This window comes from Miscanthus floridulus, chromosome 8 (assembly GCF_019320115.1).
Source record: "Miscanthus floridulus cultivar M001 chromosome 8, ASM1932011v1, whole genome shotgun sequence".
NCBI classification, from domain to species: domain Eukaryota; kingdom Viridiplantae; phylum Streptophyta; class Magnoliopsida; order Poales; family Poaceae; genus Miscanthus; species Miscanthus floridulus.
Window position 1 is genome coordinate 44,735,538 of NC_089587.1, and position 16,637 is coordinate 44,752,174.

A 16,637-nucleotide genomic window follows, 5' to 3' on the forward strand; every position below is an offset into this window, starting at 1 on the left:
ACATTGATTTCCCTTTGCACATTCACAACTAAGTCCTCTTTCTTGTGTGAGACAAGCATGGGGGACACTACCTTAGCTGTTGAGATGCAGGAATGGCCTTCTCATCTTTCTTGTGATTTGAGGATACATTTGTCACTAGATTGTTGCTAGCAACAATCAGTGGTGGTGATGAATTATAGTTTGAGTATGTAATATGAGCACCGAAGCCTTCTTTAGTGGTTCTTGCTTGCCCTCTAGGAGCTTAGGCCTCTCCTCAGCAATGATTACATTTTTTTCCAGTGGCTGATTCAGCCTGGCTTGGACAAACTAACATTTTAGCGTTCCCCAAATCAGTAGTGTTTACAACAATAGGAAATCAGATGTGATAGTTTTAACTCAGTTCAACTAGTAAAGAAATAATCATGGAAGTTATGTTGTAAATCAGAAAAGGTGTAAACTGAGTTGGGTAGCAAGGAAATGAACCAAGTAAATACAACACCAGATAAAGAAAGAGGAAACAATCATAATTGGCAAATATTAAGTATGCTAGCTTCACCACATTCAATAATAAATTGCCTTATGTGATTCAAGGTACTTCAAATACCATCACTGCTGAATTTGGCAAAATCAGGAGTTTTGAATCCTTCGGGATTGCAATATAATCATAATTTTTTGACATGACTAATTCTTGACTCTAGGTTCTATACCAAAGGAATTACTAAATATTTCCATTATCTCATCTTTCAAACTAGACCATTATAATAACGCGACTCCTATTGTACTGTTCTAGTTGTATTGGACACTGTTGTACAAAATGTTTGGTTCGGCAGCATGTATGGAGCATGCTGCAATTAGTCACTACCATTAAACAATGAACTGTGTAGCACGCCTGTACTCCTGTGATGTCTTAAAATCAATATTTCCGCCAGATGCAGAAGAAAGAGATGGCAAACTGGCTATATGTATAGGAGAAGTTGAACATGAAACCAACTGCAATATTGTTCTGGACTTTTTTGACCTTCAAAAGAATTCAACACCAATGTCAGATAATGGTTGGATTGATGAGAGCATTAATGATGGTTTTGAAAGTGTGACTGTGGTTGAGACCTATAAGAAGTACTTCTTTCATTCCAAATTATAAGATGTTTTGACATTTCTAGACATAGTTTTCGTTATGCATCTACATATACACTTATGTCTAGATACATAGTAAAAGCAATGAATCTAGAAAAGCCAAAATGTCTTATAAATTTGGAACAGAGGGAGTAGATGCAGAACCAACATTAGCTTCCGTGTTACTAATAGACCTATGCATCCCATATTTACAAATACAGGTTTCACATGAATGGTTTGTTTCTTATGACATGTGTTTGCTTGCCTAAACTTAAGGAGTATTTAATTTAAATCTAGACACTTAATTATATAAAGAGAAAATAGAAAACAAAATCTGATCTGCGGGGGTAAGACAGCTCCGGGTATTGCATTAAGAAGACGACCATCTCACACAGCTCGAGAAAAACCCCTCAACCCCTATCCCACCCATACACAGCGGCCCGTAGCCCATGTGAGAATGATTACGACCGGGGCCGGGCCTTATACCTATATTTTGGCATGGGACAGACGAGATGATTTTTTAACACTAGCCTAAAATTCGCTCCCACGAGGGGAGTCAAAGTTAAGACATGAGGGGTGCTACTCAGACCACCTAACCAACTCAGCTAGAGGTCCTTTCGGTAAAGAAAAAATAGAAAAGGAAGGACAAAATAGAAAGCATAGCATAGGATAAATCTGGCCCAGACCCTATTCCTCTCTCTCTAATTCATAAAGTTGGCCTGGCAATGGCCTGGTGTCCATGACAATGCCACTAACTACCTTGCACAGCCTCCCCCACTCTCATATGGGTCACAGAGACACGAACCATTACAAACAGTGTCTGTTCCATGCCACACCCACTCTCTCTTCGCCCTTGCCTTATTCACACAATGCACACAAGGCATGTGCCTCTTGCCATTCCTGGTTCAATATCCTCACAGACCCACAAGACATCCAAAATAGCTGGCAACCCACACATGCCTACTGGCCTACCCGCACACATGCTCGTTTTGCTCTTTCACCACTCACGGAAAAGTGGGGCCCCAACCCCACCTTGTCACCCGCACCATTTCCCCTTCCCCTTGTCCCTTTTTGGCTTGGAGAGAGCCAACAGCCCAACACCACTCTCTCCCCCCTTTCTCTCTCTTCATTCCTTCCTCCCTTCCTCCCCTACGACATAGACCTCTGGCTCAATAGGCAAAAACTAGATCTAACCAATTATGTTGTGTAAGGGTACAATGGCCATTTATCTATTTAAAATAGTAGTTTGGACATTGTATCTATACCTAATAAGCTGACGTCGAATCCGTTTTCATCCCCATTATAAGCCAAACCACCACTAAAGAACACATTGAAGGCCACCCCACTCAACCCAATGGATTTTTTGTGGAGCTAAATAGTAAAGATTTTCATATACTATCCCATATCAAAACATACCTTATACAAATATAAATATAATTAATATAGGGAGTAGCAATTTTGTAACTATACCTACGATAGTTACGGTGGGTGATCGTACCGTCAAATCTGAAACGAGGGGGTCCAGAACTGAATCTACAAAGCAAATGCTACAGTTCCATAAAGTTTTGCAGCTTGACTATATCAACAATACATACACTACACTGACCGTGCCGCGGAAGATCTAGGTCCAAAGCTACTTAACATTTTCCTTCCACTATAAGTTTCTTGGCTATCACCTAAACTCTCTTCTCCCTTTCAACTTTCCCATCTTCAGCCCTCCACCGCCGCCGCCGCCTCCACCATCGATCATCTCCCTTCCAAGGTTCCCCTCCAACACACAAGACACTTCTTTTAAAGTAACTTGTTGGGCTAAGTTCTTTCTATATATCCTAGCTGCAGGGACGATATGGCATCCCAATCCAAGACGACAGCATCGAGATGCACCACTGAGGCAGAGATGGGAATGCACAAATTTGAGATCGTTGGGTACAACCTGAAGAAAGGCATGGGCATCGACAACTTCGTCCAGTCGGCCACCTTCACCGTCGGCGATCACGCCTAGGCCATCCACTTCTTCCCCGATGGTGTCACCGTGGACACCATGATGCTCGCTTCCATCACTCTGGTGCTCATGGACAAGGACGCCACACTACTACAGAATGTTACTGTAGGGGCGGCTCTAGAGCCTCTGTAGGGGTGGCTGCGCCAGCCGCCCTTCCCAGGGTGGTCCTACAGAGGGTGCCTCTGTAGGGGCGGTTTTCTAACTGCCCCTGCAATGCCCTCTGTAGGGGCGGCTGGTGTTTTCAGCCGCCCCTACAGTTCCCTCTGTAAGGGCGGCTGGTAATATCAGCCGCCCCTGTAGTGGACTTCTGTAAGGGCAGCTGTATCACCAGCCGCCCCTGCTGTGTGTATTTGTAAGGGCGGTTCAATCAAGAACTGCCCCTACAGTGGATTTTCCAGCAAAAAAATAAATAATTCAAATTCAAATCTAACCACACACACACACACACACACACACACACACATATATATATATATATATATAATTCAAATTCGAATCTGACTGTCACAAATATACATATATACATCCACAAACACAAGACCATCATCACAAATCATAATTCACAAAAGTCCATCATTACAACATAGTCCATTATGAAGTCCATCATTATAACATAGTCCATTAAGATATCCACAAGTCCACATGCAAAACAAAGTCCAAACCGTTCCAAAGTCTGATCCAAATCATACCACAAGTCCACATTGTCATCAACGGCCTAGGGCTAACCTATCAGTCTCCCGACGGTGTTGGTACAGAGGATTACTACCTAAGTCGGAAAGAAGATGATGGTAAGTGCCTTTATGATACACAATCTGGTCCATTATAAAGTTGCAAAGGTCGCCGACCATCTCTAAGAGCTCATCATCCTTGTATGGGTTCCTTCTCGTGTCTTTATCTTTCTCCAACTACAAGAGAACAAGTTTAGGTTTACTATATCACAACATATGCGAACTTTTCATACTACGAGCGAAGAGGTTCAAACTTACCAGATTGGGGTTTCTGTTGTAGCCACTGATGGTACTCATCATAATACATGTGTAGTATCCACAATGTAGACTCCCAGGCTTCTGCTTGGGGCACTGTGTGTTTTGCATATGGAGATGTTAAGTAATGCTATTGACAGACATGTAATATATGGAGTACCAAAGTAAATGACACTTACCGCACATAGAGTTTTGACATACAACTTTTCCTTCCTATTTGGATGATGCCTCCCCTTATGTTCCTGGACATAGTGCCTAAATGCCCTGTTCCAATGGTTTTAGCAAATGCAACTTGTTAGTATCCCACATTGAACCTTACAAGTATGTATACAAACATAGTAGCTAAAATGAGGATTGTCAATATGTATACGTCTTGACAATCATTATGAAGTCTTTGTATGTCTCGACTGGGAAATCCGCTGAATCAAAGACCCATGCCATGCTATGTGAGAGCCAGACGCCTATGCAAATCCAGTGATCGCTGTATGAATTTAGTCATAGAAGGAACACATAAGCTCTTTTGCATCGAACAAAGTAATTTGAACAAAGCTAAGTATACAGTCGAACTTACTTGAAGTGGTATGGTATCCATATATCATCGTGTTGTTGGAGATTTTTAAAACATAGGGCAATGTATGCCGCAACCTTGAGGGACTCTTCTAATATTTTCTTGTTCTTGATGTCCTCTTTCTTCTTAAGTGTCTTTCTAGCTCCTAGTTCTTTGCAATCTAGTTTCCACTCTTTAGGGTAATTAAAATTTGTTGATGCTATAGGTGAAGGGTCTATATACCCGTGTTTCAGAGCTAGCCTCTTTTTCACAAAGTCCGCTTGCATTCTACAAATCACGGCGCGGGTTAGTTACAACAAAATTAAAAGATTACATTCATATCATATCGAGAGGGCAAGGACTTACAGGCACCATATGCAAATCAGATTCATTTCCATTCGTCCGAGGTGGAAGCATGCCTGGATATCCTTAAACTCAATGGCAATTTGCCCACCTGGGGCTCCAAATGTGCCGGTAGGGATCCATGCTTGTAAGATTTCTAGTTTTGTTATCTGAGCACGCAAGTACCAATCGTGGAACTTTCTCATTCCACGTGGCAAGCACTGTATGACTCGGTTTGGTAGGAAGTTCTTGCCTTTTTCATATTTATCTGGGCAATCATCTGACCATTTCAGGTTATCAACAGCTGGATACTTGTTAAACCCTTTGTGTAGTTTGCTAGTGGTGCCCTCCTCAGTGGTGCCCTCCTCAGAAGCTGGTGCTCTGAATTCTTTTACTTGGTTCTTGGGCTTGAACTGGTCATGAGCCATCCATTTGTGCACCGACGAGATGTCATTAATGCTCACATACGATGGCCTTATCTTGATTGGGATTTTGTTTTGAGCTTCCCATTCGGGCATGTCCTTGTCAACTTGTGCATCACCTGCTCTAGGGGCCACTTGTTCTTCACGTATCGGCTGTTCACGAGGCAATTGTTGTTCATGAGACACTTGTTGTTCATGTATCGGCTGTGCTTGTTGATAAGAATGTTGCATCTCATCATGCCTTTGCTCGGTACGAGCTGGAGAAGGACGTGGCATGTCATCATGCGCATGCTCGATACTAGGTGGAGAAGGATGTGGCATGTCATCATGCCCTTGCTCGGTACGAGGTGGAGAAGTCTCTAGCGTGTGGTGGTCATGGTCATGGGCCAGTGAGTATACCTCCCCGTCCTCGACGGGTCGCTCCCGAGGATGAACTTCAGTCGGAGTTGGCGAAGACTCGGTCAATACAATGTCCCGTCTATGCCAGAGGATGAACTGGTTCATGATGTCTCCGAGTAACACGAGCCCCTCGGGAGTAGGGTGTTCTATCTTCCAAGTCATGAACTCAGGCTTCATGGTATGCACCTCGACCTGAGTGTAGTCCTGCGGGATGTCCCTATTGTGCCACGTGCCGCCCGGAGGATGTGCCACGCCCGTTGCCACCTCAATGATCACGTTTTGCCTGCCCATCGGAACCACTAATTTACAACTGGTTGGCGCCCGTATGCGATCGACTGGGGGTTCCGATTGCATTAGGAACCTTGACTAGCTGGGAACATTCGGAGGGCTGCCAACTACCACCTAGTTCTCTAGGTGGCCCCATTGGTGTCTGTGGCTCCATCGTAGATAGTCCTTTCTCCACCAACATCTTTTCAACTAGAGCCTTCACTTGGCGCTCAAGATTAGACTCTCGGTCTCTGCCATGTTTCTTGTACATGTGCCTCTCCTCTACGAATCCGTGCTTCCAGGACATCCTCTTCCCTAGCCCCCTGGTGCATCCTGTGTGCTCGGGGTTTCCCAAGGCAATGGTAAGCTCGTCCCTCTCTCTAGGAAGGGTTGAATGCAGCCCTTCTCCTTGTCTTCAGCAAGTTTCAGTATTTTTGATACTACCTCTTCGGTCTCCGGCTTAGCAAACTTGAGGCTACTACCGGATGAATCGACACTCCTCGCGTATATCCACTATTTAAGGCGTGGCTTCAACTTTGGCACTTCAGTATTCCCGGCAGCTTCGGCCCCTGCGTCCATCTTCCTAAAGACCTCTTGCTTGCCAGCGTAGCCACCGGGGCCTAGACGAGGGTAGTGTTGGTTCTTCTTCGCCTGCTCGCTGTTACGGGCACTGAAGGGGCACTGATGCCTCTGAAGTCTTCTCAGCCACGAGCTCCTCCCATTGACTAGGAGTTATGTTGCCATACTCATGGAAAGGAGTTAACTTCTATTGGATAAAGTTCTTGTTCAGATCTGACCGCCAACGTCGGAAGCTCTGCCCCATTATCTTAAAAGCATTTTGTTGTACCAACTCGTGCGTTCCCTCCGAAAACCTAAAGTTCTGCTTCAGCTTCTCCCATAGGTCTACCTTTTGGCTCATAGGTACAAGATTCCAGCTACGGATAGCTAGGGTTCAACTTATCTCTAACTACAAACCCGATGTGATTACGGAATTTCGCCCTGTATTTATATGGCTCAAGGATCTACCCAGTCTGGTCCTGACCTCCGTTATCACATAGCATGCCTTGTCGTGATATTGGTTTGGCTTTCTAATCCCCCTCGTTTCCTCTTTGGCTGGGCAGTCTCAGTCGTGGTTGTGTCCTGAGGTTGTGGAGCGGAGGCCTCATTGTGAGTACCTATGGCTCCTTCCTCTGATCTCCTTTGCCCCGCTACTGTATTGTCCAGGCAAGACGAGCCTGGAGGCCGACGTCGTCTTTTAGAGGTTGAGTAGGGACGACCTGTGTATCCGACAGGTCAAAAGTGTTAGCAGAGGTAACATAAAAGCCATAGCATTAGCCAAATTTACAAGCTACTAAGGCTTTATCCGTACCTCAGTCGTTCGGATTAAAATCCTTGTCCAACTCGTCCTCCATTGGCCTCCGTCTGGGTTCTTGTGGGAAAGGATCCTCGGGACTTACATATCCCCCTGATGAGGTGTCGTCATCATCATCTCCTTCTTCGCCTTGGGCATCCTCTTCCGCCTTCTCTTCCCTGGGCTCCCCCCACTGGATCATCATCATCGACAAGGTCCTCCTGAGTAAGCATCACTTCTAGACCCTTTTCTAACTCGTTATCGAACTGCTCTTGAGTAAGCTGGTCATCTAGTTCTTGCTCTCCATGGGATGGCTGCTCATCATTCACAGGGCATCGGGATGCACTCTTTGATGTTCGCGACATTTCGTGCCTTGTTCTAAGATATGCAAGAAAAAAAGTAGTAGAAGTAGTAGAAGTAGTAGTTTTAGTGGTAGAAGTAGTAGTACTAGTAGTACAAGTAGTAGTACTAGTACTAGTAGTAGTAGTAGTAGTACTAGTACTACTAGTAGAAGTAGTAGTACTAGTGGTAGAAGTAGTAGTACTAGTAGTACAAGTAGTAGTACTAGTAGTAGTAGTAGTAGTAGTACTTGTAGTAGTACTTGTAGTAGTAGTAGTACTGGTAGTAGTAGTAGTACTGGTAGTAATAGTAGTACTTGTATGCTGTAACTGTAAGAAATGAAACTGAACCTTTTTTAAGAATCCACTGGCACTTCGATGTTTCTCATGAATTGCACTTCATGCCAAATGGAAAGTAAAAAAAGACGATTACCAGTGACTAAAACTACAACCTGGCTCCTATATGCACCTTAATGTAGTCCTACCACAATTGTGAAATTAAAAGCGTGCTTTTGGCAGAGTAACTGAGAACAAGCTTTAACTTCATAACATCTGCCACCACTCTATGCTTTCAAGCTGCAACTTAAACTTGACGCTGCGGTCACCTAAAAATAAACAAAATCTCTGATCACTGACTTTCAAATGCCCTTTCAGAGTTCGATCAAACACCTGAAAGTTTGCTATCTCAGCTGAAATCTTTGATGATCAATTACAACTTCTTGACTTCAATGTCTAGGAACTCAATTTTAAGCTTCTACATCTCACTTAAAAGTCTTAAGACTTGATAGCAGTCCCTGAGTTTATGTACAACACAGTAGTTAGCACTTTGCACTACTGCACTGTTACAGATGGAAATCCCGCTCAGCATCATCACTACCAAAAGCCAAAGCGGCACCATAACTAGTTTCCCTAACCATAACCATATCAGACCCAATCTGCCCTTTCCCCATCTCCCTCGCTCTGACAGCCATAATCTCAAACTAACTCATGTCTCATCAATTTATTTATTCATGAAAAAAGAACAAAAAAAGATAATCCAATCAAGACTGACCCAACAATTCAAAATCACCCTAGAAAACTACATATAATCAATCAACCCACAGAATTGCATCTTTTAGTGCCACCTGGAACCTCAGATTATCTATGAGACTTGTTATGACTTAAGAAGGTTAGATCGTAGGAGACCCACCTCACAATTCCTCACCTTGCGAGTGGCGGTCATTAAAATATGTAAAATCACTACAAATCAGGACATGGAAAAACAAAAAAGAGCATGTGAATTCAACATGTAACCTGTACGTGGAATCAATATGTAAAATCACTATATAATCAATGCTCTCCATTTAGAAATGGCAGAAAAGAGAAATGAGTGAGAGAGAGTTGAATGCATATGCATAAACAGGTGAGAGTCCTCATGTTACATCTAAAGGAAAAGCAAGTATGCTTGGCACCGACTACTACTAAATACCACAAATTGTCAACTTGACACAATGCATGAACATGACTAGCTTCTAGATAATACCCTCATTTTCTTACCAAAGAAATTTCTTTTTGAGGACTCCAAAGGGTTTATACAACAAAACCAAAGATGTACTACATGCAAGTGAGTAATCAAAATTGGGAAGGACAGTATAGGCTAACACATGAAAAGAAATTATACCGAATCACTAAATCTTACAAAGGGTCAGCATTGACAAATGGTCTGCTTGCCCTGCAGTACCTACAAAGCCAAGTTTTCCTAGAATACCTGGGGGCTGTCTAGCCACCGCGGATCGAGTTTTTTAAAATATCCTGTTGATTGTAAATTGTAAACTGATCTAGCCATACAATAATGTAGCCCTTCTGTAGCAAATACAGTCGTGAATCTTTCATAACAAATATATTATGCTCATAAGTTAGGGAATTCTCTGTCGGGATGGAATGCTGTGATATGGTTGGTTTATTCTTACTAGCATATATGCTCTCGTCATTTACATGGCCCCTGCAACACCCACCCCCACCCCTATGCCCATATCTGTTCAATGGCACTATAGTATGTTGATTGCATTATATAGGCCAAGTGTCATGGAAATGTCTTTTCTACATCCGTAGGTATCTTATTATTTCATGACTACACAGTTGCCCCCCCCTCCCAAAAAAAAAACTAAATTTCAAATGGAATGTTCTGTTTGGGTTTATAACAATTGCAACCCTGGAACTATTTTGGTCTCTATTTATAACAAAACTGATTGCTAGTTTGCTGATAGCAAATGATTGATCCAAAACATCCCATTAGTTGGTTTTGTTGAATGATTTGGTCAGATCTTCCCACTAGGAATAATGTTTCATGAAACTGCTCTGAGTGATAAGTTTTAACAGGTATGCAATTGATAAGATGCAATCTGCTAGCATGAAGGAAGCCAAGAAAAATGGTATCCAGCAGCTAGCTGAAGAAACAACTCTGGTGCAGTTCATATTTGGGGGTTATCTGCGATCTAAGGTTTTCTTCATGCAGACCACTCAGCCTTTCCATGCCCTACATATTTCTACTGGAGCATTGAATATCTAATGAAAATGCACATTTATATTATTTTTTAACCATTTGTTTTTTTCCTAGATAAAATGCACAAAGTGTCAGGTCAGTTCAAAACAGAGTGAACATATTTTGGATTTAACTGTTGAAATAGATGGGAATATCAGTACCCTTGACGGTGCACTTTGTCGGTTTACATCTTCAGAAGTTTTAGACGGTGATAATAGGTACCATTGTAGCAGGTTGGTCCCCTCCATAATTTTTTTTGCTTCTCTAAATGCTTACAGTGTGCACTTGTATTTTCATAATGTCGCTTGCATATATCACATTGCACGGTCAAGGGCCTTAATCAGCAACCGATCTTGAACCAAAGTATTGTCAATTTACTTCGCTTATTGTGGGGTTGAGTTTGGTTATCACTGGGTATCATTACTTGAGATTTATTTGAGAAATGAATACATTAGTTAGCATTGCCTACTCGTTTAATCTGCTTGGCCTAATGATACCTGACCTGATCCTTCTTTTGCTTCTATATACAATCTTCTTGAATTTATTTACTTTCACCAGATGCAATTCGTACGAGCGTGCCCAAAAGAAGTTGACTATATTAGAGGCCCCGAATATATTGACAATTGCACTAAAAAGATATCAGGTACCATTAACACTCTTAGGTTATTTCCTTCACTCTTGACGTATCATGCGCTATTGCTAATTTTTTGTGTCTGGGATGATATTTTCCTGTGTTAAGTTTGGATCAAAATTTATACATCATTATAGTGTTTATTTTCACTGCAAATCCTTTTTTTCCTTGAACAGTCTGGTGTTTTGGGCGAGACCAGCAAGGTTGTCAAGTTCCCAGAGCACTTAAATTTATCCCAGTATATGAGTAGAACAGATGATTCTAGTCCTGTATACAGCTTGTATGCTGTGGTTGTCCACCACAATGTTGCGAATGCAACTATGTCTGGTCATTATGTATGTTATGTCAAGGATTCCCAAGAATGGAACAGATAGTATTAGACCACTACTACGAAGCACTGCCAAGTAAGGAAGGATTGAAAAAATGAAGAAACCAATTTATCAAACAGAAGGAGACAAGCCCTCTATGACAGACACATGTAGAATGGCGTCGGCGGTGGGGGCGAGGATACTCACGTGGAGAAGGCGTCGCAAGTGGGACAGAAGGTCCTGCGCTCTGGGCGGGCAGCGGCACGATGAGAGGCCGGGGAGATCGCCGGCGGCCTTCGGTCCTCCGGAGTGCCGGAGACGTGTTGACGACGCTTCGGATCTGGGCGAGCAGGAGAGGAGAGGGAGGGGGCCGGCCCGCCGGAGGGACGCGTCAGGAGCCTGCGGTCCTCGCCTCCTCGGTGCGGCGGGAACCCTAGCCTCCTTGGTCCTCGACTGCTCCTTGGCCTGCAGGCTCCTCCCCCCTTCCTTCCTCGGTTCCTTCGTGCCGCGGGAACCCTAGCCGCCGAGGAATTGGGCAACCTGACGGCGTCCACAGGAGATTTCGCCCAACACTCAACGGGTGGCCACAGCGACGGTCACTGATATACCTCAGAGCACTGTAGGGCGGCTGAGGTTATAAGCCGCCCCTACAGTTGAATTTTTTTTCAAAAATCTAAATTAAAATGGGAAAAAATTAAATTTTAAAAAATTAAAATCAAAACTACTAAAATAATTTTGAGACACCAAATGATCTCAAATGAAAATCAAAGTTGTAGAGGTCATGAAGATCTACAACTTTTATTTTGGTCATCTTGTCATTTGACAAAATTTGAACCTTTCAAATTTGAAATTTGAAAAAATGACAAGTTCGAACCAAAATTTGAGACCCAAAATGATTTCAACATAAAAAGTGATGAATACCAAAGTTGTTCAACTCATTAATATCTACAACTTTTATTTTGGTCAACTTGTCATTTGACAAAATTTGAACCTTTCAAATTTGAAATTTGAAAAAATGACAAGTTCGAACCAAAATTTGAGACTCAAAATGATTTCAACATAAAAAGTGATGAATATCAAAGTTGTTCAACTCATTAATATCTACAACTTTTATTTTGGTCAACTTATCATTTGACAAAATTTGAACCTTTCAAATTAGAAATTTAAAAAAATGACAAGTTCGAACCAAAATTTGAGACCCAAAATGATTTTAACATAAAAAGTGATGAGTACCAAAGTTGTTCAACTCATTAATATGTACAACTTTTATTTTAGTCATCTTGTCATTTGACAAAATTCGAACCTTTCAAATTTAAAATTTTGAAAAACGATAAGTTCGAATCAAAATTTGAGACCCAAATTGATTTCAACATAAAAAGTGATTAATACTAAAGTTGTTCAACTCATGAATATCTACAACTTTTATTTTGGTCATTTTTTCATTTGACAAATTCTTAGCCCACATTGTTCACTAATCTTACACATGTCTCATATAGTTTATAAAACCTTACGAGAGATGTGTCACATTTGTGAACAATGACATTACCACTTTATCATATGAAGAAATGACCAATACAAAAGTTGTAGATCTTGATGAGTTATTCAACTTTGGTATTTATCATTTTTTCAGCTAAAATCATTTGGGGTACCAAAATCTTGTCTGAAGTTGCATTTTTTTAAATTCAAAATTTAAATTTTCATACTTTTCATATATATATATTGACAAAACCAACAAAATAAATTGATAGAGAATTATTTTAGAAAATTTTAGGAAAAAAATCATCATATTTGGAGTTAGTATGAGGAATAAAAACTAGTTACAAAGTTGACCCACAGATTAAAAAAAGAAATTGCACTATTCACGATGATCATGTAAGAATCATCTAAAACAGTGTGATTTCTCTTTTTAATCTGTGGATAAACTTTGTAACTAGTTGTTCTCCCTCATACTAACTCCAAATGTGATGGTTTCTTTTCCTAAAAATTTCTAAAATCATGCTTCAGCATTTAAGTTTGATCAAACTTGGATGTGACAATGTTTTACACATTTTAAAATTTGAAATTTGGAATTTGACAAGTTCAAATCCAAATTTTCAAACCCTAAATGATTTCAGATGTAAAAGTGATGAATACAAAAGTTGTTCAACTCATCAAGATCTACAACTTTTATTTTGGTTATCTTGTCATTTGACAAAATTTAAACCTTTTAAATTTGAAATTTTAAAAAACGACAAGTTCGAACCAAAATTTGAGACCCAAATTGATTTCAACATAAAAAGTGATGAATACCAAAGTTGTTCAACTCATTAATATCTACAACTTTTCTTTTAGTCATCTTCTCATTTGACAAAATTTGAACCTTTCAAATTTAAAATTTAAAAAATGACAAGTTCGAACCAAAATTTGGACCCCCAAATCATTTCAACTGAAAAAGTAATGAATACCAAAGTTGAATAACTCATGGAGATCTACAACTTTTATTTTGGTAATTTCATAATTTGTTAAATTCTTAGTACACATTGTTCACACAAACATACATGAATGTAGTCTCACACACACATACATGAATGTAGTCTCGCACACATACATAAATATAGTCTCACACACACATACATGAATGTAGTCTTACGAATACTGACACACTTACATAAACTAGCTAGCCTACCATGACAACTTTTCCCTTGACACCTTTTCGTTCCCATGGCAATACATCTTTGGGCAGGTTCTTTTCCACAGCCTCGATCTTCTTACAAAAGTCTGTGAATAGCGGCTATCTCATCACAATTATTGTAAGCTTCAACATCGTCCACGCCATCAACTCCGATGATATGTTGTTTTCCAGAGGCCACCACGTGCTTTGTCTTCTTCTTTGGGGGGAGGTTACTTTGCGGGTCGGGCATATAGAAGACTTGCGCGACTCGTTCAGCGAGCACCCAAGGGTCATCCTGGTAGCCTACATTCTGGAGGTCGACGACTCTCTGTCCAGTCTCATTTAATTGATGTTGCTTGATCCTAGCGGCATCGAAATAGGGCCACCTTTATATCCCTTCCATAGTCAAGTTCTCATATATCTTCAATTATGCCAAAGTACAGCACCTTTCGCCCCACTCCGTCGAGAGCCTCTATTCGGATGCTGCTTGTTCTGATTCACAGATTTCCTGTCCTTTGTGTCGGTATAGTATGTGTACCCATTGATGTCATAAGCATTCCAAGACGTCACCTATTTCGATGGCCCGACCGCCAACCGACTGATGGTAATAGAATCTATGGTTTCTCCTAGGCTGTATGTTCTAGGTCCTTCAACCATGATGTTAGGCGTTGCTTATGCTGTTTCATGACCCAATCATCTGAACGGCCATTCCTCTCGGCCATAATGATAGCCATGTGTTCATCAATGTACGGTTGCATCACTGCCATACTCTGTAAGACACTGTAATGCGCCCGACTCACCTCTCTGTAATCATTGTCGAGGAACACTTTCCTACCACTTATGCCCTTCCCAGCTAGCCTTCCCTTGTGACGAGAATCGAGATTACTAATCCCTCTCTGTACTTTTAGCCACTCTTGGCAGCACTCGATGACTTCTTCGGAATTGTAACCCTCTATCATGGAGCCCTCTGGGTGTGTTCGGTTATGCACATTATCAGGCTTAGAACCGACATGAACCTGCTCATAGGACCACATTTCATGCAAGAAGCTAGGGCCCAGCGCCTCGATCTGATGAACCAGGTGAATCATGAGATGTACCATTATATCAAAAAAAGCAGGGAGGATAAACACATCTCTAGCTGGTTCTAGGGTCTCCACCATGAATTCATGTAGGTCACTCAGCTCTTGCCTGCGAATCGTCTTCTGTGAGATCTTCGAAAAGAAGTAGCAGCATGCGGGTGGATGGCCATCTTTAGGAACTCTGGCTTTATAGCCCTGATTGCAATTGGTAGGAACACTATCAGCATCACATGACAATCAGTGAGCCTTGTAGTATGTTAATGATAGGTCCTTCATCGACACTAGCTTCTTCGGGGTCACCGAAAACCCAGTCGGCACTCTGACCCCCCTAAGGAAATTGCATATAGCTCTCCTCTCCTCTAGGGTTAGGTTGAAGCTAGCCGCGGGAAGACTATACTTGCCATTATCTTGTTGTACCGGCCAAAGCTCCTGCATCACGTTCAGCTGCACCATGTCCTTTCCATGATCTGAGACCATCCTTTGACTTGCCCGTGTCCATCAAGGTAGCCATGAGACTCTCAAAGACATTCTTCTGCACGTGCATCGCATCAATGGCATGGGGGACCTCCAAGTCTGGCTAGTAAGGCAGGTACTGAAAAAAGATCGATTGCTTCTTGAATGGTACGCCTTCGATGGGAGGTGTGCTTCTATCTCTAATCGTTCCATCCGGATTCTTCTTTCCATAGACGACGTGTATGTTTTGGACCATTCTGAACACATGTTCTCCATTACGACGTCTCTCTGGAGGGGGTTCATCCTTCGGGATGTTGCCATAGTATCTTAGGTACAATTTGCCGTGGTACTTGTGACCTGTCTTTAAGAAGCACCGGTTCCTTATGTAAACTATCTTTCTGGATCCATCTAGGAACACCCATTTAGTACCATCCAAACAGACTAAGCATCCAGTCTTGCCTTTGAACTGTCCAGACAGGGCAAACAGCGCGGGGTAATCATTGGTAGTAACAAATATTATTGCTTTACATATAAAGTCCTCCCACCGGAACGCATCGTACATCGGCTCCCCATACCTCCATAGCCTCTCCATTTCTTGCATCAGAGGCTCCAAGAACACGTCTATATCAATGCCTGGTTGTTTGGGGCCGGAGATAAGAATGGTGAGGAGAAGGTACTTCCTCTTCTGACACAAATACGTTGGGAGGTTGTACATGGTCAAGATGACTGGCCATGTGCTGTGGTCGGTCATCCTCTCATTGAAGGGATTCATTCCATCGGTGCTCAAGCCGAACCGTACATTCCATGGGTCATCACTGAATTCTACTTTGTACTTGGCATTGAACGATTGCCACTGGCTACAATCGGCCGGGTGTGCGATCATATCATCATCCACCTTGCGCTCGTCATCCCACCATGTCATCAGTGCGACTTCCTTAGGGTTTAGGAACATACGCCTCAAGCGGTCGGTCACTCGGCAAGTACCACATAACCAGGGCAGGAATTCTTCTCTTATTTGCATCATTGCCTAATGGAGTTTCCTCTAGGGGCTGAGATTCTTGCAGCACCTTCTTCCCACCCTTCTTCCTCTTTCCTGTGGAGGCTTCCACCCCAGTTTGAAGGTCATTGTTCTTGTACCGACTAGCCCCACACCTAGGACATGTATCTAAAGTCTCGAACGATGTGCCACGCCGAAAAAGGATACAGTGGTTGGGGCATGCATGGATTTTTTCAACCCCCAATGTGAGTGGAC